Source organism: Furipterus horrens, unplaced genomic scaffold, assembly GCF_987537825.1.
Source record: "Furipterus horrens unplaced genomic scaffold, mFurHor1.1.pri manual_scaffold_11, whole genome shotgun sequence".
Classification (NCBI taxonomy): domain Eukaryota; kingdom Metazoa; phylum Chordata; class Mammalia; order Chiroptera; family Furipteridae; genus Furipterus; species Furipterus horrens.
The window spans coordinates 90519421-90546997 of NW_028327181.1; the positions used below are offsets into that span (position 1 = coordinate 90519421).

The window sequence follows — 27577 nt, forward strand, 5'->3', positions numbered from 1 at the left end:
GGGGCCTGAAGAAGAGGGAGTGTGTGTGTTTCCGGGGTGGGGGTGGGGGGCGGATACCGGTGCAGCCCTCCCTCTTCTGGCTCGCCCAGCCCCCAGGTCGTCCAGGCACTGACTCACAGACCCTATCTTTGATCACTCAGGTAATGGCCTGGCCAGCTCTCAGCGGAGGCAGGGAATAGAGTTAGCACCCACGCTCTGGGAGCCCTGACAGCCCGTTTAACAAGGTGTCCAACATCCCATTTCCTCTGCACTTCCTCTCGCCTTAATCCTTTTATGCGAAACTCACTCAGGAGCAAGCCCTGTGAAATTGAGGCCTCTCAGCACAGGGCCTGGCCTGCTCCTGCCCCTCCCCGAGCACAGCCCCTCCCAGCCCAGGAGCCTGGGAACAGCAGGGCTGGGCCAGGAGGGGAGACCTGCATGCCCAGAGGGTCACCCCTAAACCTCGGAGGGTGGGGTGCACATCAGGCACCCCAGATGTTTTAGAGTCACTGGCCTGAAGTGGGGCTTCTAGAGCTGCAGCTCCGGCCTGACAGCCAGGCCACCATTGGCTCACCACCCCCTCCCTCGCCTTCTTCCTTGTACCTTGTCCCCAGGTCACAGCCTTTCCTGGGTTGGGGACCTCCAGGCCTGGAGTCAGAACTGGAAGAAGGAAGAAAGAAGCCCCTGAGTGTTCCAAGAAACCCTCTGACCCCCTGCCCCATCCCTTCCAAGAAAAACTAATCATTAATATTTTAACATAAATATCCAGGGGCCGGAAGTGAGAGTTCTCCAGGCCAGCTGGGTACAGATAAGAGCTAGGTTATCTGGGAATATGAAATGTTCACACTCAAGGAGAGGTAGGTGGAGAAGGGCAGGCAGCCTGCTCCTCCACCTTGTCTGGCTCGGCTCCCTCCTGGCCTCCCAGCCAGCAGCTCTTCCTGCCGTGGATTCTGCCAGCGCCCACTCTCCTGCCCATGACCCTGGGCAGCCCCCGCAGTTCCTCCTGGGGAAGATGGGGACCAGACTCCTTCACTAATCTGGGGAAAGCCCCTGCCTACTATAAAGATGCCATTCATGCTGGTGCTCCCGGCTGTTTGCCCACTCCTCCCCTCTCGGTGACAAAGATCCTTTGCTTGGCCAAGATTCAGCCAGGCTCCTGAACCTTCTCCTAGGCCCATCCGTGTGCATCCTTTTAAGATCCAGTTTTAGAAAGAACCCGGTTTAGCCAAAGTGGCAAGAGTCCCCCATCCTTGATTCCTTAGCCTCCACCACCCCCAGTGTTATCTGATGCCGCCGATCTGTCTTCACTAAGAATCCTGTTAGGTTGGTTTAGCCCTGGTGTCTCCTCCTAGTAATTTTCCACCCACCCACACCATCCTTCTCCTTGGCTATCAAGTCCCACCTGCCCATGGGGCCTTTGGAGCTGGGTCCCAAACCCCTGCAACGTCCCATTGCAGCAGCCCCTGTACTCATTGAGGCAGTCCTGAATCAGGTCTGCCTTACCATCTTTGCCAAGTGTCACAAATATTTTTTCTTTAACTCCTTCCTGCATTCTACCCTCTCCAGGGCCTGCTGGTGGCACTGGGGGTTGTGGGGTATCAGGACCAGGTCCCTTCTCCTTTTGCTCTTTGGACCTGCCTTTGCTATGTACACAGGACAGGTGAGAGCCACACCTGGACAGCTGGCCATGGTGCAAAAGGTAGCTGGCTTGGGGCAAGGGCTGTGTCAGAAGCAAGGGCTCCTGTGGCCCACAGGCTGTCCCCACCCCTTTTCCTCCCTGGGACTCAGGGCCTTTCAGCCTAGCCCAGAGTGTATCTTCCTCAAAAGGGGCCTGTCTCCCCCTATCAGGCCCAACCTCCCTGCCTCATGTACAGCTTGGAAGGGGTTTCTGGCTGTCCCCCGGCTAACTGATGATGTCTAGGTTTGATACGTCCCAGTGGATTATACTATGCACTGGGCAGCAAGCATATGCCGAGAGCACCAGCAAAGCAGAGCCACTTAACTACAGCTTTAGAATGAATGTAATATTCCAACAAAAGCATATAAGTAATATGGGAGGATCAGAAATTTCCTTACACTGATTTATCACTGAGTTGTTGGGGTTTTAAATTACACTTTCAGAGTGCCATTTAATAGTCTTTATGTGGCCCTGATGCCCATTGCAGATGGTGTTGAGGCACAGACCTTTCCCATGCCCTCTCCATGGGCAAGGTTTGGATGCCAGCCAGCACAGGATTACAGGACTTGGGGAAGGCCACCCCTCTTCCTGGGCCCTCATTTGATAAAGGAGGGTAAAGGCCCACCGGCTCTAAGGTACCTCCTCTCCAGGACATCCTCAAGGCTCTCCCTACCTTGAGGATTGTCACACCTGCCTACAACCTCCGTCTTAAGGGTTATGGCATCCAACCCCATAAATTTATGGAGGAGGAAACAGGTTCAGAGAGGTCCCCGACTGGGCCAAAGAAGACACATAGCCTGGACAGGTGGCTTTGCCCTGGCCCCCTTGAGATTCAGAGGAGGGCCTGGCCTGTGGCTGGCGCGCAGTGAGGCAGTGGAGAAAGATGGCGGGGGAGTCCCTGAAACTGAAAAAACAGACAGAGGCAGACATGGGGCCAAGAATGGGTCTGTGAGCTGTGAAAGGAGACAGAGGGAACAGGGAAAGGAGGGCAAGACGGAGAGAAATGGAGAGAGAGGAAGATGGAGCGGCCTCTGAGGAATCCTGATCTTTATGATGACTGATAAAAAGCTCGTTCCAAAGACAAATTCTTTCATAGCAACAGCTCCAATGAGACCTTCCGTCATTCTCCCTATCTCTGCCTGGCCCCTCTCTCCAGGAAGAAGATGAAAGAACATCTTCATCTCCTTCTCCACCTCCTGTCCTCCCTTCCTGCTCTTTCTCCTCTCCCAGCACCTGCCACAATCAAACCTCCTTCTAGCCCCGCTGGGAGGCGCTCCCTGACACCCCCTCTCCCTTGGTGTCCCACCTCCACATTTCCCACACTGTCCCCCTCCTTTCCTTTCTCTCTGGATCAAGAGCATATCCCGTACCCCATTCTCTCTTCTTCTGTTCCCCTCTCCCATTTTCTCCCTCTCTTCACTGTCATCACTTCTGAAAGCACCCCTGCCCTGTGCTCCCCACCGTGATGGCTCATCAGCAAGGGCCCCAGGCTTTCTCCCCTGGATTTTGGAAGCAATCTTGGCTGGGGAAATTGGAACCAGAAGGGCCCCCTCTTTTCATCTCCTCCTCAATCCTTGCTGTTCTGGGCTCTAAGAGGGCCTGGGAACCAGGTGTGGTCCCTGGTCCTGGCCACCCAAGCCAAGGTGCCTTTCAAGGTTAGGGGTGGCCATTCTCTCCAACTCTGCCTCCTACTTCCCAGCTATGGCCGAGGCCAGGTGCTGCCCCTCCCCACTGCCTTCAACCTCCCCTTGCCCTCCGTAATGAGATCTTCCTAGTTCCCATCCAACCTCTAAGAGCACCTTGGTCCAAGATTCAAAAAAGAATTCTATTTCTTTTTGTTCCCATTCAGCGTCTTTCTTTTGTCAAACTCTCCACTTCCTCAGAATTCTCTCTCTCTTCCTCTAGAACAGCCCTTACTTATTCTTCAAGGCCCTACTTGACTGCCATCTCTTCTGGGAAGCCCTCCTGACATGCCCAGCATCCCCTTCTAAGCTCATTTTGCACCGTCACAACTTGTATGTGGGTCCGTCATCCCTGCTGAGACTGTGAACATCTTGAAAACATCAGCTTCATCACTCTAGAGCAAACATTTGTTGAACACATACTGTATGCCAGACTGGGAACATAATGGTCACCAAAACAGACCCTATTCTGCAACCCCCCCCCAAGGGCCTACACTCTAGTAGGAAACATGGACCCACAAAAGAGTTATCACAGAGGACAGTAAGCAGTGTGATGAAGGGAACTGACGGGCACTCTGGACCCCAAGGAGGGCGCCAACCCAGCTGGGAGAGTTGGGAAGGCTTCCTGGAAGAGGGTGAGTGAAATTTCCTGAGCTGAAGAAGAGGAGAGAGAAGGTCCTGGACCAAGGGCATTGAAAACTTGAGAGAGCACGGCTCAGTTGGGGACCCAAAGAGGTAGGTAAACCAGAAGCCTTTGGTGGGAGTGGCGGGTGGGTAGAGGTCAGGAACCATGCCCCAAACACCATCTTTCTCCAGGGCCTTGTGCTGTGTCCATAGGCCAGAGTAGGAACCAGGTACATTTCCTGACGTCGAACAAATGGAGGCCAGCTAATGTACATGAATCAAATGTCTACCGTGTGCAGGGCACTGGGGCTTGTGAATAAAAGACAAGATTTATAAGGATAATAATAACAAACAACAGCCAACATGTGTTCAGATGCTCACCTACTGTGTGCCAGGTACTGTGCCATGTGTTTTACAGGTGTCATCTCACCTTTTCCTCATGCTAGCCCTGTATGGGATCATTATGATGAGCTCCATAGCCCAATCAGTGTACTGAGCTCAGAGAGGTAAAGTGAATTTTCCAAAGTCACCCTGGAGCCCATATTTAAACACTAGCTTAATTACAACACAATACCCTCTCCCCAGAGAAAGAAGGCATTGGCTTTGCCAAGCCTTCTGACTGCCATCTTGCAGAAAGTCTGGCATCCCACCCCTCTGAACGGCATGCACACCTTTCCTCCCTCAGAGCCAGCCTTTCTGAGAAACTCATTGCATCATCTCTCAGCCTCCTCTTCCTTTCCTCTGACCCCACAGCCCAGGTACTTCTACGCCTCCCTGGCTAGCCTCCTCCCCCAAAAGAGAGAAAAAATGGAGAGAAAATGGATCTTTGAAGATACAGGTATCCATCACCATTATTTACATCCTAATGTGCTTCTGTGGCTCAGCTCCAGTGGGGGAAATGTAAATCAGGTGGACACCGCTCCCGAAAGCCCTAAAGAGCTTGGCTCCCTCAAATTAGAATAGAAAATGCTCTTTTAAAATGCACCTTTAATATGTAAAAGCCTGCCTACCTGGGCTCTAAATAAACCAAACTTGAACCAGATGCCAAATAGAGTAGATGAAGGACAGGTGCACACAGGGTCCCAGGCTGGGGAATGAGGCCTAAACAGCTATTTATATTAATGCAAAGAAAGTTCAACATTCTTCCCCTTGATATATGCTGCAGTGGGAGGTGGTTTTTGTCCCACCAGCGAGAATAAAACGCACAGCTCGTGATGGGCAGGGTCACATGTGCGAGATAAAAAGCTCTGGGTGTGATATACGTCCCCACTGCGTATTCTCAGCAGGCTCTGCATTAGATCTGCGGATGACAACAACAAACACTTACTCAAGTTTAGCCTCTGCTCGCCAGGCTCCCAATCACAGCATCCCGTCCCTAAGGGCATGTGGCTGCCTCCAAATGGGCCTGGCAGAGCCCCAGGTGGGCTCCTGGGGCACCCTGCCTGCCTGGGTGCTGAGTCTGCAGGCGGGCCCTGCTTGCGTCTGGAACCGTCCAAGGGGGCTGCTGGCTCTGGTCAGGGGATGCCTGCATGTGCCAGCCTGGGGGTGAAGGGGAGATTGAGGGGGATGTGTGTCCTTCCCACTGGGGACACCCCTGAATATTCATAGACTCCCTACAGACAAACTCACAGCTGCCTGGGCAGTTGATAAAGCAGGCATATATGACAGGGGCAGGAGTTGTGCTTTCCCACGTGTGTTACATGAAGTCCCAGCCTCTCCTTTGTGTGGAAGTCAGTATTCACCTGTTCATCCATTTGTTTCATGTAGACAGCATTCATTCATTCAACAGAGTATTCCTGAGCAACTGCAGGACCATAAGGAGAGGCAGTACAATGCAGAGGCTCCAGGAGGGATAACATGAAGGTAATAACAGCACGTGCTCAAAGAGATCAGCTAGGTAGGGTGCGTAGCCCAGTGCAGGGAAGTGGTGAGCAATCAATAAACGTTGGCCTCACTGTGCTTGTCGTCAGCAATGTGTTGTTGACAATGAGTTGGAGAGAGAGGGGAGACCAAATGATGACTGAGGGGCTGGTCATGTCATGAGAACCTTACAGTCTAGGGGGCAGTGAGCATACAGACAGATACGCAGATAAGAACAAGTTCACAGGATAAGTCTGCAGTAAAAGTACAGTTAGTCTTCAATGTTGTCGTTAGGTGCTGCGACTTCAAGCAAAACAACATATGATAAAACCAATGTTACCACAGGCTCATTGATATAAACAACAGCAAGTTCCTAAGGCATCTCATCGTTATCATGAAACAACATTAACTAAAAAGATGTCATTCAAGGACCTGCTGTATGTGCACAGGGCTACGAGGGGTCAGGCGGATTAAGGTTGGTTGAGGCCCTGGGCGCAGAAAAAAATATTGGGCCCCTTAAAAAAAGAGAGACGGGGAAAATAAAAATACATGGTTTTGCAAGGTCCTTCAGAAGTTGGTGCGCCCACTGTTAAATCTGCCTCTGTAAGGGGTACATATCAGGAAGGATGGACCAGGGAAGGCCTACAAGAACAGAAAATACTTGACCTAGGACTTTAAAAATCAGTGGACTCTCCTCAGGAGATGGTGAGTGGAAAAGTATTTTAGGCAAAGGGAATAGCATGTATAAAAAGATAGCTGTGCCCTGGCTGGTGTGGCTCAGTGGACTGAGCACCAGCTTGTGAACCAAAGGGTCGCTGGTTCGATTCCCGGTCAGGGCACAGGCCTGGGTTGCGGGCCAGGTCCCCAGTTGGGGGTGTGTGAGAAGCAACCACACATTGATGTTTCCCTCCTTCTCTTTTTCCTGCCCTTCCCCTCTCTCTAAAAATTAATAAATAAAATTAAGAAAAAAAAGAAAGAAAGAAAAAAAAGATAGCTGTGATAGAGCTTGCTATGATGAGGGAATAAGAAGAAGTTCAGTGTCTCTGGGCCTGAGAGGTGAAATAGGATTGGGAGTAGCAGGAAATGGGGTTGGAGGTGCAGGCAGGGGTTCACTCATTGAGGGCCTTGTCGGCCAAAAGAAGTTAAGCATTTAGTCTGTTGAGTATGGGAAACTTAAAAATTGCAAAACTGTCTTCCTTAATTGGGGCAGGCAGGCTGTGTATTTGACCCAAAGGCAACTGATCCCCGCACTGGTGCAATGAATAGCCTGGCCCGGGCAGAAATATTAGCTGGACCAGTCAGAGGCTCTTTCTTGGTGCATTAGTCAGGACAGGTTAGGTTACACTGTGGTAACAAACATCACCACATTTCAATACAACAAACATCTACTTTTTGCTCATGCAAATTTTTAGTTGGGTCTGGGCAATTCTTCAGAGCAGCTGGCACCACATGGGGACTGAGTATTCCAGGCCTGTTCCTTCACGGCACCTCCCTACCAACAAGTGCTTAGGTCAGGGGAAGAACGCTCTTAAATATTTGTACCTGGAAGTGACAAATGCCACTTCTGCTCACACTTCATGGGCCCAACCAAGTCACACTGCTATGCCTAATCTCGGTGGAACAGCAAGTGCAATCTTGCCATATGCTCAGAAGGCAAGTAGAACCCCAAATGCCACTGAGCACTAGTGATGTCTATTGCACTGGAGAAAAACAGAGAGAAAGAGCGAGTTCTTGGTGAGAGAGAAGGAGCTCAGAAAAGACAGAAACAGAGCAGAGCCCCAGACCCCACAGTGGCTGTGAACAAGAGATGGTTACAGTGGTTGGCTGCTGAGCAAGCAGGTCTTTTCGTCCTGGATTTTGGCTTGGTAGGGGCCTTAGTTTGTTCTTTTGTAACGCTCTTCCCAGTTCAAAACCTTGGGGATTCCAAGATTTCCCAGAAGCCTTGTGATCTCCAGGAGTGAGGAGGGGATGTTGGCACACAGAGGAAGGGGAAGGGGAAGGGGGCCCCACTTGTACTAGATCCAGAATCTCAGCAAACCCTAGAGAAGGGATGGATTGTGCCAATGGGCCTGCCACTCCTGGCACCACATCAAGATCTAGTTGATCTCGATTCATAAGTTAGAAACCGCCGACTGGCAGAAAAGGCAGGCCTGGGTGGAAGATATAAGGGCAGGGCAGGTTCTAGAACACCTAAACTCAAAGACCTAATTGCCCTAAGTCCTGAAGCTGGTGACCGCAGGCTTGGAAGAGCAACAGTTTTGCAGGGAGAGGGGAGTCTGGGTGGTGCATGAATGAGGAGCAGGGTTCACCACTCCCTTAGGTCCCAGGGAGCCCTGGCAGATGAGTGGAAGGCCAGTGCCTTTCAGGGGGCATTATGCCCGCCAGGCAAACACCACAGCCCTTTGCACTGCCTCGCACTTCCCCTTCCCTCAGAGGAGGAAGGAGGGTGGGAGTGGGGTCATAACCCCTGCCCCGCACTCCCTCCAACACCTCCAGATTGCTTCAGGGTTTGGCTCCCAAGGAGGACAACTGATGCCACAAATCATAGAAGTGGCAGGTCAGGCTAGATGGCCTCCGAGGTCCTTTACAACATGGTTGGAAATAGAGGCGCCAGGAGCTGGGTCCTGCAAGAGGGTGGGGGAAGGGAAGCAGCCCTGTGCGCCCAGCCTGTCCCCAAGGGATCATGGGAAGGGGAAGGAGCGGCCTGGTGCTGTGGCCCAGGAAGGGGGGTGTGTGTGGAGGAGCAAGGAAAGAGGAGGGAGGGGAGGGAGAGAGAGAGGAAAGCAGTGAAGGAGAAGGAAGGAGAGAAAGAAAGACAGGAGAAGCTTAAAGAAATCAAAAGGAGAAGAGAAAAAAGAAGGAAACAGAGAAGGAAGAGAGAGGAGGGAGGAAGGAAGGAGAAATAAAGCAGAAGTAGAAACAAAGAAGAAAGAAAGGGAAGTGGGAAGAAAGAGGAAGAAAGAGCGAGCTGGAGTCCCACCGCAGTCCTGAGCCCCGGGAGCCCAAGTGGGGCACCCCAGGTGTCTGGAGGGGAGCCCCAGCAGGCTGGCCCTGCCGCAATAAAGGAGAGCACAGTGGGCCACTATGAAGATCTATTGGGCCCCACAGTGCCATTGTCTTCAGAAGGAATTAAAAACAAATTGCTGAGGGCCAGCACATAATTTAAAGACTCAGGGCAATTTTATGACTTGCTAATGTTCCTAATTACATGCCCGTGAAAGGCTTAATTAATTGGGGGATGTAGCAAAAAGTGGAGCCTGTGTTTGTTATCATGGTTCCACTGCATTGATTTTAGTGCCTATGGAGAATTTAGGGCCTCTTTATTTGCACAAAGAAAATGCAAGTCTCTCGAAAAATGCACATTAAGATCAACCCCTCGCTGCTATCTAATATACTTTACTTAACCAAAGCGCTTGTAATCATATTTTGTAAATGTTGGTGCCGTTAATTGCATTGTGAGGGAAAATAGGTTCCACTTGGCTGGTTGTGGAGAATTTTATAAAGTTGGCTTCGTGCACCCCATTCCAGGGGACTCTTCCCTGGGAACTGGTGGAGAAGAAGTTGGGTTGCCCAACAGGCCAGGGAAGTTGGTGTGCTGGCCCCGAGTTTCCCTGCTCCTGGCCAAGGCTCCGCTGTCACTGCCTCTTGCACTTGGGGGCTCTGGTGGCGAGCAGAGGGCAGTTGGGTCCGAGTGGGGCTGGGAGTGCGGGCAGCAGGCACAGAGGAAGGCCACACGCAGCCCATCCTCTCAAGAGCACTGAAACAGAAGACTCAGTTCCATGGGCCCAGCCTTCTCTTCCCTGGGAGGCCTGGGATCAGGCACTTAACTTCTCTAGGCCTCAGTTTCTTTTTTCTTCTTCTTTTTTTATTGAATTGATTGGGGTGACACTGGTTAACAAATTATATAGGGTTCAGGTGCACAACTCCACAACACATCACTGTACACTGCATTGTGTGTGCACAGCCCCAGGTCACATCTCCGTCTGCCGCCATTTATTCCTCCCTTGCTCTCCTCCACCTCCCTCCAGCCACCCTCTCCCCGGCCGTCACCACATTGCTGTTCATGTCCATGAGTTTTTTCTGTTTTTCTCTTTTGTTCAATCCCTCCACCACCCCCAACATCCAGCCCTCCTGCACCCCACGGCTGTCAGCCTGCTTGCTTTCTATGAGTCTGTCACTATTTCGCTTGTTCAGTTTGTTTATTAGATTCCACATATGAGTGAAATCGCATGGTATTGTCTGTCTCTGATGGGCTTATTTCACTTAGCATAATGTTTTCCAGGTCCATCCATGCTGTCGCAAAGGGTAAGATTTCCTTGGTTTTCCCAGCCGAGTAGTATTCCATTGTGTAAATGCACGACAGCTTTTTTATCTGCTCATTCACTGATGGACACTTGGGCAGCTCCCAAATCTTGCCAATTGTAAATAACACTGCAATGAACATAGGGGTGCTTATGTTCTTTTGAATTAGTGTTTCGGGTTTCTTTGGATAAATTCCCAGAAGTGGAATCATTGGATCATAGGCAGTTCCATTTCAAATTTTTTGAGGTATCTCCACACTGCTTTCCACAGTGGCTGCACCAGTCTGCATTCCCACCAACAATGCATGAGGGTCCCCTTTTCTCCACATCCTCACCAGCACTTGTTGTTTGTTGATTTATTGATGATAACCCTTTTGACAGGTGTGAGATGGTATCTCATTGTGATTATAATTTGCATCTCTCTGATGGCTAGTGATGTTGAGCATCTTTTCATATGTCTATTGGCCATCTGTATGTCCTCTTTGGAGAAGTGTCTATTCAGCCCCTTTGTGAGCCTCAATTTCTTCACCTGTGAAATGGGGTAATGATTCCTGCCCCACTGACATCATTAAACAACGGAGTGGAAGTGAAAGAGACCCAGATCCAAGGCTTGTGGTTATTGTCATTTACCTTAGGGGACTGCAGGGAAGTGGGGGGGGGCGCTCTCTCTGGGAGAGGTACAACCACCTCACATTCTGCCTTTTATAGGAAGGGGAACAAAAAGGTTCACTGGGAGATGTGTCGGGTCCTGGGAGGTAGAGGGGAGGAGCAGTTCATGTCCCCTTCTCTAAGAAATTAATTATTCCTGACACTTTCCTCCCTGCAAATAGGCACTCACCCTTCCTCTATACTCTCAGGGCTTTCCCAGGCTCAGAACCTTTCCCAGGAGTTGTCATTGTTTGTTTATTGCAAACTCTTTGGGGGCAGAGACTGGGCCTCTCACCTCTTTGTCCCCAGTGGTTAGGTAGGATTGCTATCTTACTGAATAAGTGAATCAATAAATTAAGTCACTAATTTGGGCAATGGGGCTTGGTCAGAGTGGGCTATTCAGGCTTAGCTCCTTATTTCTGCCTCTCTGGCTGAGTTCACTGATCAATATCACCTCCCCAACCAGCTTCCACCCCCATAGCCATCTCACACACTAACTGCCTCATTTACTCCCCTGGGGCCCCATGCTGGGTGAGGAGCTTCTTCTAGAGATGATTAGAGTAGAAATCTTGGGTCCTAACAGGGACCTGTCACCATTCTTTCTCCACAAGGTGACCAAAGTGATCTTCTAAAAATGCAGATTAGACCATGTCAAGCTCCTGTTTAAGCCCCGAGGACTTTGCATTACATTTAAAATACAAGTCAGACTTCTCCCCAGGGCCTACAGGGCCCATCACCAAGATCCTGGGCCCCTTCCTCTCTCTCCCTCACCACACTCCTTCAAGGTCATCCCAGCCAACATACTGGCCTGTTTCCACTCCTCAGTGGGCCAAGTTTAGTCCTGCCTCAGGGCCTTTGCACTTGCTGTTTCCTCTGCCTGGGATGCTCTTCTCTGCCATCTGCATGGCCGGCTCCTCCTCCTCACTCAAGTCTTATCTCAAAAGTCTTTTCCTTGAACTTTTGGCCAAGATGGAGGTGTAGACAGACACACTGCGTCTCCCTCCACAACTAAGGAGTACAACTAACTCAAAACTAGAAACAGCCAGAAGGTCCAGAAAATCAAACTGCATGGAAGTCCAGCAAACAAAGATAAAGAAGAAATACTCATCCAGACAGGTAGGAGGGGCGGAGCCGGGGCAGAGAGGATGCGGTGTGCTGGTGGCAGCAGCGGTGGCAGCAGCGGGCTGGCGGAAAGCACAGTCACACATTTTAAAAAGTCAGGAGGAACACCTGGGATGTGTTCCCAGCTCCTCACCAGACTTCGCAGCTCATGGTCCCAGCACCGGGGAAAATAAAGCCTCATTGCTTCTGACTGTGCAGACCAGTGGGGGTTGGGGTGGAGGCAGAAACTGCCGGTCTCTCAGCAGAGTTCTCTTGTTTAAAGGGCCCCCATAGTCCTAGAATGTCCGCAGGCCCACCCACTCTGGGAATGACAGCCAGGGCAGCAGCTAGAGGGGCATCAGTCCAGGGCGGAAGTGGGAGAGGTGCCTGGAAAAGAGGCAAGTGCTGGGCGGGCGGCATTGTTCCCTCTCAGACCCCTCCCCCACATACAGCGCCACAAGTGGTGAAACTGATTGCCCTGTACTGATGAATCCCTAAGGCTCCAGCCCTTACAACATAACAGGAGCGACAGCTCTACCTGGGACGTGGAGGCAAACAAACACAGGAGCCTATCAGAATGAGGAGACAGAGAAGTATGGCCCAAAAGGGGGAACGGATCAAGGTTCCAGTGGGATAACTAAGCGACGAGGAGATAGCCAACTTAACAGATGAGGAGATAGCCACCTAACAGATGTAGAATTCAAAACACTGGTGATAAAGATGCTCACAGGCTTGACAGATATGCTTGAGTATGGCAAACACATAAGAGAAGAAGCGAAGGCTATGCTAAGTGAAACAAAGGAAAATCCACACAAAACCAATGGTGAAGGGAAGGAAACTGGGGTTTAAATCAATGATTTGGAACATAAGGAAGAAAAAAACAGTCAACTAGTGCAGAAAGAGGAAGCAAGAATTGAAAAATATGAGGAAAACTTCCCAAATTTTGCAAAGGTGATGGACATACAGGTCCGGGAAGCACAGAGGGTCCCGGGTGAGCTGGACCCATAGGGACCACACCAGGATGCATCATGATTGAGATGCCAAAGGTGAAAGATAAAGACAGAGTCCTGGGGGCAGCAAGAGACAGGTGGAGAGTTGCCTACAGGGGGGTGCCTGTAGGACTATCAGCTGATTTCTCAGAGGACACTTTGCAGGCAGGAAGGGACTGGCAAGCAGTATTCAATGTGATGAAAGGCAACCTGCAACCAGGATTACTCTATCCAGCAAGGCTATCATTTGGGATGGAAGGGCAGATGAAGTGCTTCCCAGACAAGGTGAAGCTAAAGGAGTTCATCATCATCAAGCCATTATTATATGAAATGTCAAAGGGACTTACTTAAGAAAAAGAAGATCAAAACTATGAACACTAAAATGACAACAAACTCACAACTATCAACAACTGAATCTAAAAAATAAACACAAAATCCAACTAAGCAAATCAGAATAGGAACAGAATCATAGGTATGGGGATCATTTGGAGGGTTATCAGCTGGGAGTGGGGAGGGGGAGAAATGGGGAAATGGTGCAGGGATTAAGAAGCATAATCAGTTGGTACAAAATAGACAGGGGGATGTTAAGAATAATATAGGAAAGAGTGAAGCCAAAGAACTTATATGCATGACCCATGGACATGCACTAACCCATGGACATGCACTAAGGGGGGTGGGATTGCTGGAGGGAAAGGGGGGTACTGGGCAGAGGGAAACAAAGGGGGAAAAATTGAAACTACAGTAACAACATAATCAATAAAATATACTTAAAAAAAAAAAAAGTCTTTTCCTCATAGGATGTTCCTTGACCACCAATCCAATATCTACTTCTTTAGACATATTTAACTCCCTCTTATATCACTTTAAACATGTTAAGTATACACACTTTTTGGTTCTCTGGTAACTCCATGAGATGAAATTCACAGGGACCAAAATCTGCTGCTCATGTTTTGGCAGACTCTCACTCACAGTTGCTTATTTCCTTGCTCGGTGTATAGCTTGGAGTGTGGGCTCCTGTCTGAACAGCTTTATTTATGGGATTGCTGAGATGTCTGGGTTGGAGGTCGGTTCCTCCTGAGAGGAGGTGTCTTCGCCTCAACCCTCAGGCTGACAGGAACTTAGGTTCATTGTAGTTCACTCTTTGCCTTGGGTTTTCCTGCTCCCCACGGTGCGGAGCCAAGCCCCGCCTCATGCCTGATGATGTCCCTCCATTTTTTACCACTGCCGCTGTACCTGTCTATTATGGGGTGTCTGCTATATTCTACCCAGCATTTGTAGGTGGTTTGTATTGGAAGGTTGCAGGTGCCCAGTTCATCCTATTGTAAGAAATGGAAGTCTCTCAGGCACTCTCAGTCATAAATGACAAGAATCACTTGTCCCCTGGTTTCCTGTCTTCCTGCTCCCACGGGCATATAAGCTCCACTGGGGCAGGAACTTGCCTGCCCTGCTCACGGCTGTCCCAATGTGCCAAGGTTGCAGGTTTGATCTCCGGTCAGGACACACAAGAGGCAAATAATCAATTAATACACAAATAAGTGGAACAACAAATCAACATTCCTCCTCCTCTAAAATCAATAAATAAAATTAAGGAAAAAAAGTAACCCAAACACTGGCAACAGCATTTTTGTTTCTGAATACGGAAAGGGCCAATTTCTCACCTGAGGCATTAGTAATATCTGCAAAGGAGCATCAGGAACCACAACAAAAAGCCCCGTAAGTTGAGCATAATGTGGTTTTAGCCCTCCGCCCTGAGACAATGACAGCATATATAAGGGCATATCACTATTCAGGGCTTTTACAGCTGATTCCTTTGGTCCACTTCCTAGTACTTTCACTACTTTGTCAGGCCCTGAGCACATAAACCTCTGACCTCAAGAGTCTTCATATTCAAAGCCAACAGATGCTTGAGCTGTGTCATCTCCCCGTCCTCCTCTTCCCATTATAACTGCACTTCTCTTTCCAGGAATAGCTTTATTTGGTGCATAAGGCAGAGTTGCCTCCAACGCCCTAGGCTTGGATGGAAACTATTCTGTCCAGCAGAGGTCTCACAACCACGGCGGAACAAATCTATCCAGGACACTGTATTTTGTCTGGGGGATAAGGGAGGCGGCTGTTCCCTCTGGTGGAGGATAGCACAAGACCTCTGTCCTTCATGTTTTTCATTGAGAAGGGTATGCATGGGAGATACAAGGTCAAAATTTATGAATCATCAATAGCTTTTAGGCACTCGGATTACAGTTGACAATAACAGATTACAAGTACCAGTACACAGGGCACAGTGACCAGTCTGTTTCAGGGTCTATTAAACATCTTGATGCCACACTAGCATTAGTGCAAATATTGGGAAATTGATACAATCCAATTTTCCATAACCTTTTTCTTCCAGAAGCTATAAAGGAAGAAGTGAGCGGGGCGGGGTTGGGTGGGGGCTATAGAGTTTTTCATTTAATATAACACAAAAAAAGTCTTCATTCAGAAAAGATCAACAATTAATGAGTAAGCAAATAAGTACATGTCAATAACTTTCCCTTGTTTACATACCACACAGCAGTCACATTTATTTTTCTAGATATTTTACTTCTGAAAATATGATTTTACTCAATTGGTAGTTAACAGGAAAAAAAGGAAAAAAAAAAAAACAAGAAAAAAATCCAGTCCACCTGATAAAAGTTAGCTGCCTTGATATCAGAGGGATCATCTCGAGGTGCTTGTTTCCTTCCACAGTTACAGGCACCAGTGGGTCGAGCGTGGCTGTTGTGATATAGCACAGGAGGATTTCTTTCAGCCTCTGGTTTTCTCCTGGAAAATGTAAGTCACTAATAATTTCACACACACAATGGAGAGTCAAATTTATTTTGCATTCTTAAGCTTCTAACCCCCAAATTTCTCTAAATAATATTTTGGAAATAAGAAGGAAAAACAAAACAAACAAACAAAAACCCAAACACCGAACCTTGACTAAATACACATAAGAGAAACAAGTGACAATACATTAGGCTTCCTAAATAAATTTTATCGTTATGGTGACCTTACACTTCATTATATTCATTTTAGTTCAACAAAAACTACATTATAAAAATCTTAATATGAAATTTCTGGAACTGTATTTTTTAACAGTTCTCATTTACTAATCCCTTAGGGTTCACTCTTTATTTTATTTTATTTTCTCTTTTCTCTCTTTTTTTTTCTCTCCTCTTTTTTTTATTTTATTTTTTAAATGTTTTTTATTGATTATATTGTTACAACAGTTCCAATTTTCTCCCCTTTGGGTTCACTCTTTAAATGCTCTTGTAATGCTCTCATGAAAGAGCCTTCTGCATTTGTTAAATATACTACATCTGTCAAAAAAGAAGAGACCATTTTTGATTATGAAGGACTCATGGGACAGCTTTTTGTCAGTCCAAAGCCCTACATGCCAGTCAAATAAGTTGGGAACCAGCAAATATCGGAATGTTGTTCAGAGAGGAGAAAAATAAACCCCAACTTAAACCTGATTGGCAACACAACAAAAGGAGAAAAGGTATGTTTTTAAAGGGTGTTATTGACTCAGGACATTCCACAGCGTGAAATAGAGTAACTATATTTAGGATGATTCCCTTGATCCCCAAGGGCCAGTTGCCAGGTACTGAAGAAAAACCAAGGCTGGAAGACCCCACTCAGTTACACTCGCTGCAGATCTACTGCGATTCCTCACGTTCATGGTCCCCACCATGTCCTGCTCAGATGCAGAGGGAGCACGAGGCTTCCCCTCTCTATTTTTTTTTTAATGTGTTTTTTTGATTATAATGTTACATTTGTCCCAATTTCCCTTCCCTCTTCTCCCCTCCACCCGGTGGCCCCCCTACCTCCAGTTGTCCCCCCTTTTAGACCATGTCCATTAGTTGTGCATATAGTTCTTCTCAACCTCTGTCTATTCCATTCCCTCCTACCATGCTCCTTAATTCCTATATCATCTCCCTCCCTCTCCCCCTTCCCCCTCCCTGCTGACCTCCCCCCAATATGCTCCCCATACCTATAGTTCTTTATCTACTCTTGTTGCCTGTTTAGTTTGCCTTTGTTTCAATTCCCTAGCTTCTGTTGTTGTTTCTTGTGATGCAGTTTTCATTTTAGTATTCATAGTTTTGATCCTCCTTTTTCTAAACCAGTCCCTTTAACATCTCATATAACAGTGGTTTGGATCTAATGAGCTCTTTCAGTTTTATTTTGCCCTGGAAACACCTTCTCTGCCCTTCTATTCTGAATGACAATTTCGCTGGATAGAGTATTCGTGGCTGTAGGTTTTGGATTTTCATTACTTTGAATATTTCTTGCCAGTCCCTTCTTGCCTGCAGGGTCTCCCTTGAGAAGTCAGCTGATAGTCTAATTGGGACCCCTTTGTACATGATTCTTTTCTTCTCTCTTGCTGCTTTTAAGATTCTCTCTTTAACTTTTGACATTTTGATTATAATGTGTCTTGGAGTGGTTCTCCCTGGGTCCAGTTGTTTTGGAACTCTCTGTGCTTCCTGGACCTGTAAGTCTGTTTCCTTCCCCAAGTTAGGGAAGTTCTGCTTTATTATATTTTCACTTAATTTTTCAATTTCTAGTTCATCTTCTTCGCCCTCTGGCAAACCAATGATTCTTATGTTGGGCCTTTTATAGCTGTCCCAGAGGTTTCTGATCCTCTCATCACTTTCCTTGCTTCCCGTTTTTTCTCTCTGCACTGGTTGACTGTTTGTTCCTTCTTTGTGTTCTGGTTTGTTGATTTGAACTCTGGATTTTATTTCCTCACCATCTGTCTCGTATTGGTTTTGTTCCTTTCAGTATGCGTGTTTTTCGATTCTTTCTCATTTTTTTCCAGATCTTTTGTTAATTCTGTAAGCCACCTGATAACAATGGCCCTGAACTGAGCCGCTGACAGGTTTCTTATTTGTTCATCTGTCAGATTCCTCATCTGTTGCCTGGTGAGCTGCGCCACCGGGATTTCTATAGTTGTCTGCCTCATTTTGACAGATGCGTTTTGTTTTCTTGGGCCGGCTGTAGGGGGCAGTGCCTGCGTACTCGTCACAACCCAGCGACCTGCGCCGATCCGCAACCTTTCTCGCCGGCGCTTTGTCGTCACTGCCCAGCGTCCACTGGCGATCCGCAACCTATTTCGCAGCCCTGTGGCGGTTTGTGTGGGGGCGGGGGTCCAAGATGGATTCACACAGTTATTCCGCTAGGAGACGGGGGATCTGTCCTCCTGCCCCCTGGGCCTCACTGTTCGAGGCGATGTGGTGGCTGCTTCTTCCAGCGTTGGGGTTGCGAGCCGCCGGGGTTTGACTGCAGCCGGGATTGTCCTCCCTGCCGCTGGGATTGCTCTCCCTGCCGCTGTCCCTGGTGCGGCCGCAAACAGCACCGCCCCCTTTCGCTCGTCCTACCTGCCCAAAGAGCGCCGCTGGTTTATAACTTCATACGTTGGGCTTCCGTGTAGTTTTATTTTCTGGAATTTCTAGTTATCTTTTGTTTTAAAGTAGTTGTATTCCTCTCTAGTTGTAGAGGGAAGCAGAGCATGTGCGTCTAAGCCTCCATCTTGGCCGGAAGTCCCCCTCTCTACCTCTTTGTGTGCTCGTGGTCTTGCTACCATCACAGGTGAGCGTGATTAAAACCCACGGCTAACAGGTCTTCATCGGGACATGCCCTTCTCCACTTACCCACCAAAGCATTAGCTTGGTCACTGCTTCCACACATCCCCGCCCCCCAGAACAAAAGGCCCTATACAGAAAAATAATTCTTGCTCTGTGCTTAAATTTAGGCAGGCACCTGGAATGCAGGTGGGTTAAGAGACTTGGCAGGTTGTGTGCCAATGTGTGCCAATGTGGAACGTTCAATACATCTATGGAATAATACTTTCAGATAAATTTAAAAAGCAAAATCAAGCCTAAAAACATTAAGAGTAGAAACCCTATGACATCCGCAGGAGTCCCATTTTGAAGCTGGGATGCGGAAAGGTAAAAGAACAGAAACGCAGTTACCGAACCTCTTACCTGCTGATGTGCTCCTTCGACATAATACGTAGCTATAAGCACAGCGAGCAGCAGTAAACAAGACACCACAGTGTTTTGACGATGCCATAATCTTAAAAACATATTTTAAAAAATTAATGAAATAGCTTAGTTTCATTTTCAGGATTGATCATTCTCAAAAACAATATCCTGTCAAAGCAGTTCGGTTTTTTTAGCTCAGCTACAGGATCAGTTCTTTCTGGGATGAGCTCTTTTGTCCTTAATCACTATGGTCTCTTGGGGTATAGAAGGGGTCCAGGGAAGATACATGGGTACAGAACTCAATTTTATTCCCTTATCCAAAGACTAATCTTATTTACACCAAACTTCTAATTAGGAGAAGCACTGTAATACACTGGAGAGCACTGGCCTTCAAGTCAGAAGACTTGGGTCAGAATCCCAAGTTTCTTAAATACTGCACTTGGAGTAAGACACTTAACCAGTCTGATTCTGTTTCTTGTTTTAAAAATCATGATAATCATATACTTGTTTTAGCTTCTTTATGGAGTTGCTTTAAAGATCAAATGAACTGAAAAATGTTACAAAATGTTTTATTAATTGTAAGTATAATAAAAATGCAAGATATTATAGATAATAACTTGGAAAGGCAAGCCAAAAATGATAAGGCAAGTAAAAGTTCCACTTCCTCTTTATGATGTCTGAAATAGGGCTTACAAGTACTAAATTCAAGATAGAACACATTTTCTTGGCAGTCTTTTCTCATTGGCTCAAACTGTCAGTAACAGTGCCACGTATCCTGAACCTTGTCCTACTAAAGAATCAGTGTATTCAATATACACAGGTCTTCCTCCTTAAAGCAAAGCCAGAAAAAAAATCTCGTTTTCAGTATTCTGTTTTGCATAAAAGATTCAACATGAGATAGCGGTCAACTGTCAATAGTATGTTCCCTTAACCTATTTTTCTGCAAACTATAGGAAAGGAAAATAAATATAGTCCCATAACATTCTAAATTCAATCCATTTCATAAAGCAGGTGGCAGGGAGTAGGAGCTTGCTGAAGATTTCTAAAATTAGTAAATAAGAGTTATATAAAAGATTATGGAAGACTCTTTACTTTGAGGTCCATCCTTCAAGATTACTAGGATTTCCAGAGAAAAATACTGCAAGGTAATGAGTGGCTGTCTCCACAGGACAATATTCTGCCTTTCTTCCCGATCCCTCTTCTTCTTTTCATTCATTGAAGAGGGATCTGAAAAACATTAGTGCGGAAATTAAAACAAAATGCTCGCTTTTTCCAATCACTTTCATAATTCGTCTACTTTCCCATCCCACATTTGAATGACGGCATATGAACCTCAAAAAAACAATGTGGTTCACACTAGGACAACTCTTAACATTTTTTATGCAATTATCTTACTGTTAGGACACAAGTTTCTCTTTTGTACATTACTGGAATACTACATTATCCCACCTCTACGGAGTGCAATTTAGCTTATATCGTAGAGCAAAGTGATTTAGAGCTCAAAATGTGAAGGCAAATTACTTCGTTCCAAATCCTGGTCTTGGCGCTTAACTAGTCCTGTGACCTTGGGCAAGTTGGTTAACCTGTCTATGCCTCAGTTATCTCTCTCTGAAATGAAGACGAAAATAGTACTTACTTTATAGGGTCATGATAAAGATTAAATTAATTCATATAGTAAAGCTCTCAGAAGTTTGACCCTTAGTTAAGGGCACAATTAAGGTTAGTTATTATTGTCATCATCTATCAAAATTGCAATACACATAGAGTAGCCCCACCTTATACATGGTTCCACTTTCAGTACCCATGGTCAGCCTTGGTCTGATTCCAGAGATCAGCAATTCATAGGTTTTAAATTGCGCACTGTTGTGAGTAATGCGATGAAATCTGGCGCTGACCGTGCTGTCTCTGCTACCTGCTCACTAGTCACTTCGTAGCTGTCTCAGTCACCAGATGGACTACTGCAGTTACCACAGTGCTGGTGTTCAAGTAATTCTTATTTAACTTGATAATAGCTTCAAAGCACAAGACTAGTGATGCTGATAATTCGGATACGCCAAAGAGAAGCCATAAAGCATATGAATGCATGAAAGAAAAACAGCATATTTAGGGTTTGGTACTATCCACGGTTTCAGGCATCCTCTTGGAATGTTTCCCCCATAAATAAGGGGACCTACTGTACCCTGTAATCCAATAATTCTATTTTTAAGAATGATTAGGTGTAAGGAGAAATAAGTTTTGTACAAGCTTATTCAATGAGGCATTATTTGTCCTAGCAAAAGATTATAAACAACTGAAATGTTATCAACAGAGGACAGAGGGATGATTCTAGTATGGTATACTCATACAATGGAGTACTAAGCATCCTGAATAAAGAACAAGGTCTTCATGTACAGTTATAGCACAACCTCTGGCAAATATTTAGTAAAAAATAAAACCTGTGGTAAAGAAGAGTATGTCATAGAAACATTAATTTTAAATTTCTGGGGGTGAGGCAGTAGGGGGAGCATATATAAATGTGCTAGTTGAAAAGACAAAAAAACATGTAAAAGCTACTAATGGGAGAGACCGTGACATATACGATGCCTATCTCTTAATCCTGAAACGCCTAGTGAAACAATGTAAAATTTATTGGCAAAGTAACCCAGAAGTCAGATCAGTGCTACAAAATGTGTTCTGCAAGGCCATTCAGTGATCAAAGCAAACATATGGCAACTGTTTCAGATAGCTTACACCTCTTCCAATAGAAGAAAATATCTGCTATAATAATATTACCATACTGGAGTATAATTTGTGATGTGTTTGAGATGCTAAACAATCTAGAAGTTAAAAGGAAATCCATTACAATGAACAGAAAAGGAAAACCTTTCATTTTCCTTTAATATACAAAGGAAAGATTTTTGTTAAATCATCTATATAAATAAATTCTGTAATTTTCAGGGTATATGTATGAATAAGAGTCAAACATACTGCAATTTACCCCACAAATTTCAAATTTGGTTAAAATATAAATTTGTCTCAAGATTTTGAAATAAATCCACAATAATCATATTCTGACTTTTTTGATAATTATATAATTTAGGGTTCCTGTAATAAGTAAATTTATAATCTATCTCTAAAGTTACAAAATAGCATCATGAAATTGGGCACCAAATACTTTTCATACAATAAAATTAACAATAATAATCTTGTACCTAGAATACTAAATGTGACGGTGGCCAGGCTGCCTCGACTATCACTGTGAAAAAAAATCACCTTATAGGCCCGGACTCATAATTTAATTTACTCTGAAGAGTAAACAAAATATAATTAATCTTATATAAGAACCTTGTATTATTACATAGAATATTATTTTACTATAAAAATAACAAATAATAGATATATTTCTATTTTATTCCAGTGAAAAGCATATAATTTAAACCCATAGATCTTCTCCCTCCAAACTGCCATACTTTACCTGTGAATTTTCCATTATATTGTTCCTTGTTCATTGCTACACGTCTCTGGTCACAATTTTTTCCATTCTCTGCCATTTCATAGATCAATAACTCTTGAGGAGCTAATAAAGCAAAATAAAATCCAGTGATACATTACAGTATTCCCTCACTTATCACGGGCATTACATTCTAGATCCCCCCGTGACAGGTGAAAATCCACGAAGTAGGAACCTTACACTTATTTTAGTATTTATATATATTTTAAGGCTTTATAAACCCTTCCCACACACTATAAAGCTTTCCCAGTCCCTTATTAACCTTTCCCACTCCCTTATTAACCTTTTCCACACTTTTATAAACACTACTTATGTTCTTAAACACATTCTATACTCTTAAACCTACATAACTTTAACAACATATGTATACAGTACCGCAAAATCCCACAATACAGTGAAAAATCCACGATAAATATAATATTCTTAAAAATCCTGCAATACAGTGAGGCCACGATAAGTAAACAGCCATATAGAGAGGGACTACTGTACATAATTCTGCTTTGCACCCGTGACTAAATAAAACTGCATACAGACACAACATGGCAGTACTACCATATCTTTACCTGAACAATGTGTTTACTTTATTTGTAGTTGGAGTAGTTAAGGTTAAATGAGATCGTAAGGGTGGGGCCCTAATCCAATAGAACCAGTGTCACCAGAAGATGAAAAGAGACACCAGACACCTCTCTCTCTGCAAGCACATAGAGGAAAGTCCATGTGAGGACACAAGAAAGCAGCTGTCTGCAAGCCAGAAAGAGAGGCCTCATCAGAACCCAACCCTGTCAGCTCCTCAATTTCATATGTCCAGACTCTGAAACGGGGAGAAAATAAATGTCTGTTGTTTAAGTCAACTAGTCTATGGCATTGTTATGGTAGCCCTAGCAGACTAATCCAACACTGATTAGTATAAACAAGGGGAATCAGATCACAGTACAGTAATATTTTTCTTGGTAATAGTAATAAATTGGTATTCTGGTTTGTGAACTTGGTTAGAATAATTCCATCCTCTGGTGTCCATTCAGATATACACTTACTACTTCAAATTTACAAGCTAAAAAGCTGAGAAGCAGACACTAAAATGTGGCATCTATACCAAGATCCAGATGCCCTGAGTGGACTAAACTGCGTAAGCCAGACCGTCTTTTATCCCAGATATACCCTAAGTATTTTGCAGCCCGTGTCTTCAAATCACAACAGTGACTACTCAGGCTAGCATTAACATACCCTGTTAATCTTACTCATTATCATTTTCAACATCATAAAAGGACCAATTTTATAGGGGAACAGAAAAACTTGGTTCCCCAAAGCTGCCAATACATCTTGATGGACTTCAGGTCATATCAGAGCAAGCAGCCCTTGGACTTGGTATGTCACCTGTCTGTATTCCACACCCTAGGCCGAATGCATTCTACCCTATTCTAATTCTATTCTCCTTAACTGAAAGTTGCTTTATTTACTGGAGCTAAAAGAATCCTTCCAGCATCATGTATTTATTAGCTGCACGACTTGAGTAACTAATTTAAGCCTTTGCATTTGAGTTCATTTGTAAAATATCCCCATTTCTATATTCATGTCATCTTTAATTTTTGTGTGTGTGTTGGTTTGGAGTATTCTCAGTAATTTAGTCTCTCTACTTCAAGAGAAATTATAGATAACTGTCATGCACAGTGACAGGTACACAGCAGGCACTTAATGTTAGTTTCTCCAAGCCCATTTCACGAATGTCACAATTTCCCAAAATAATCATAGTGAATTCTTCCCTGAGTAGTCACTTACAGACACTTGTTTTCCACATACTACACATGAACTTGCAAAACTGGTTTCCAGAGAAGCAGCCAAAGAATCAGAAAAATCTTACTTTGTTATGTTGGATAACAAAAATGAATTATCATCAATCTAAACATTTTGAAAAGTACTAAAAGGACAATTTGTTAAAAATCATTATGGAGTAAAGGGCTCTAGCCTACCTATGCAGCTAGGTAGGGTAAGAGGAAGTACTAATTTTTAAGGAGAGCCACTTTTCACGGTGGAACGCAGAAGCATAAATTTTGGAAATCTATGATGGAATAGTGTGTGGGAATAAATCCAAAAGGACTGAACTCTCCTCAAACAGGAACCTAGAATATCTTCCTGATATCCAACGGAGCTTACTGTGCAGTGGAAGTGTTGTAATATCAATTTTAACAGCATGTATTGAGAATTAAGTTGTTGAAATAAACTCTATAGGTCTGTGGATGAGATGAGAAGGTAGAAACAGGAAAGCATAATTCAAACATCCAATATAATTTTCATTGTGAAGACATATCTAGATACAAGAAATGCTTTAAAAGGCTGTAAACTTGCAGATTTTAAACACAGCTGAAGCATTCAAAATAAAAGGTTGACCTTAAGATATATGGGTTTTTTTGTTTGTTTCTGGCAGAAGTCCTTAGAAAATACTGCTAAAATCAGCTCACAAAGGTTCTTTGTAGGCTGTACATCGGTGCTAAGACTATAATAATCCATTCATTTTAAACATTAGCTGCATTTGTAATGCAAAAACACTGTGAAACTAAATTATTGTGAGTTCTTCAAAGAAACACAGAAACATTTAAGGAGAAAATGAAAACAGCAACTCCCTGAGTAATAGAAGAGCTACTGGGGAATTTAACAAGATGAAAAGGAAAAGCAAGTAAGATGAGTGAAACCACTGATTCTAATTTTCTTAGCCACTGTGTTGCAAAATAAAATGAGCACACTTCCACTTCAGAAAATAATCTATCCAAATGATCCCACTTTCTCACATACAAAAAAACTAATAAAACAGATTTTCCCATATAAAGCATATAAGGCAGCCAACTTGATTAGTATACCTTTCTTGCTTTCAGAAGTGTGTATCCTTAACTGGATTATTTAGTAAATTCGGTCATAGACTACTCCAAAATAGCTGTAGATTTTCCTAAAATTATTAAGATTAAGAAATTGCAATTTATTCCTGGAAACTTAATAAATAAGTGAAGAGTAACATATCTTGACTAGTGAGGCTTTGATACAGCATAAAGCCAAAGAAAACTCAAACACCACGCGCAATATCAGAGTGACTATCAGATCATCTGACTCAGAGTCAGACAGTATCTAACACATGCTTGTGGCAGTTCAAGAATGTGTTCTCAGAAGATGCATTATTTGAATGAGAACATATGAGATAAATTCTCTGAATCTTTTTGAACTTTCTAAGTCTTGGGGAATTCAACAAATTAAAACTCCAAGTTAGGATAGAATTTAAGTGTTCAAAATCTCAATAAATCTCCCAAAAATGGCTTAGTAGGTTATGAGGGTATACATTTCCAGCCTAAACTGTTCCCCCCATATTAGTGAAGCATGAAGTACACTAACCTATGGGAAGGGGAACCACCAGGTGCTGAGAGGCTCTGGCGCCAGAGCCGGTAGGAGACATACCCCGGAGCTTCGGGGCCAGAAGCACAGCACAGAGTTCCTGTGCGCACGGTGGGGGGAGGGGGGGGTGGTCACAGATGGCTGATCAGCTTCCGCTGAAGTCAGCTCTGTGCGCACAGGCTTGAAAAGCACTTGCCCTGGGACCTGTCTGTTTTCTCTGACTGCTCTTTGGAACCCCCGGCCCGTGTGAAAAAGGCCCCGGCTAACCTGCTGAGGCAGAGGGGACCATGTGGAGCAAAGGCATCCCAGCCAAGACCGGCCTAGCTAAAGAGCCACGCTAGCCCGAACCAGGACTGCCCAACCTAACTCACAGAATCACGAGAAATATCAAATGAATTTTTAAATCACGAAATTCTGGAGCTAAGTTGTTACACAGCAAAATACTCAATAGTGATAACTGCTACAGTGAAAAGTGAGGAAATTTGGGAGTGTGTATATGCGTGTGGATCGTGCACAAGTTTTCACAAGGTGGGTAAAAGAAGCTTTCTCTGAGAACTTAACATTAGAGAAAAGCCACGGAAAAACACGGGGAAGAGCACTGTAGGGAAAGAGGAAAAGAAGTACAAAGCCTTTGAGGTGGGAGCCTGCGGGCATGTTTCACCTCCCAACAGCTACTAAGGTTACTGATTGATTCAGATACTTAAATTTATAAAAATTATAGAGTTTTGCAGGTACAGAGATTTTAGCGATATCTGTAATTAGTATAAACTGAAGAAATTCCTCTACCCACAGAAGCAGCACTAAAATCTCCTAAAAATTAGATCTTAAAAACTTACAAGGGGCAGGAGAACCTTGTATGCTCTCCTGATTACACAGCTTTTGCAATGTGGAGACTTCAAAGTTTCTGGAAGGAAACAGACTCAAAAATGAGGAAAGAGGAGGTCAGTCAGATCCACCAATTCAACTTTACTGGACTTTATTCTGTCTTCTAGACCACAGAGCAGCATCTGACAGAGCTGAACATTTCTTAAAAGAATTCTGAGTAAATCACATGCTTGATACCCAGCCCCCTAAAAAAAATGACAAACCTTGCTCACCCCTCTGCCTCATCTGTGTAGCTGTAACCACTTTTTATTAGTGTTGGATTATCTGATCATTCTTTCTTCAAACACTCATTTATCAGTGTCCTTTGCTGGCTCTCATTTACCTGACCTGACCCATTGCCAGGTTTCTCCAAGTGACTTATCTGGTTCCATAGTTTAAAATACTAGCATGGATTTGTACTTCCGGTCCTGAGCTCTAGATTAGTATTCCTAATAAAGTACCACCTGGACGATTCCCAAGCATCTCAAATTTAACATGTTCTTTTTAACCCAGCCTCATCCCTCTTCCTCTTCTGGTAACACATCCAGTCCTCCCCAAACCCTCCCTCTCCCGGTGCTTGGCACAACCATCCACCCAGTTACCACACAGAGAAGCACAGCTATCCCTGACTCCTCACATCTAATTCAGGCCCCAGTACTCTTCCAAATATATTTAGCAACCGAAGATGCATAAAGACGTGGAACAACAAATCCATGTTTCTCTCTTCCTCTCTCTCTCCCGTCCTTCGTCTCTCTCTCTCACATCAATAAATATCATAAAACAAAAATATATTTGAAAGGACAGAACTTTTCTTTTGTCTAATTAAATTAGTATAAAGACATTAGAAAAATAAATCCATAAAAAGGGTTCTGGATAGTAGCACTCACAAACAATTCAAATCCATGGTCTTTAGTCAAATAGCATGTTAATAAAAACAAAAGCATAATATTATAATTCAACTGATTTCAATACAGATCGCAGAAA

The 27577-nt window shown here is 44.8% G+C and overlaps 1 long non-coding RNA gene across 1 annotated transcript; it reads right to left on the minus strand.

Annotated features, from left to right (window-relative positions):
• Window positions 1-15517: 15517 nt before the first annotated feature.
• On the minus strand, window positions 15518-26628 carry LOC149998833 (uncharacterized). Its single transcript, XR_016514334.1, has 5 exons — window positions 26566-26628; window positions 22319-22420; window positions 19957-20091; window positions 18865-18955; window positions 15518-15661 (listed from the first exon to the last, which is right to left on the minus strand). It is a non-coding gene; the product is annotated as an uncharacterized LOC149998833 (long non-coding RNA).
• Between the last annotated feature and the right edge of the window lie 949 nt (window positions 26629-27577).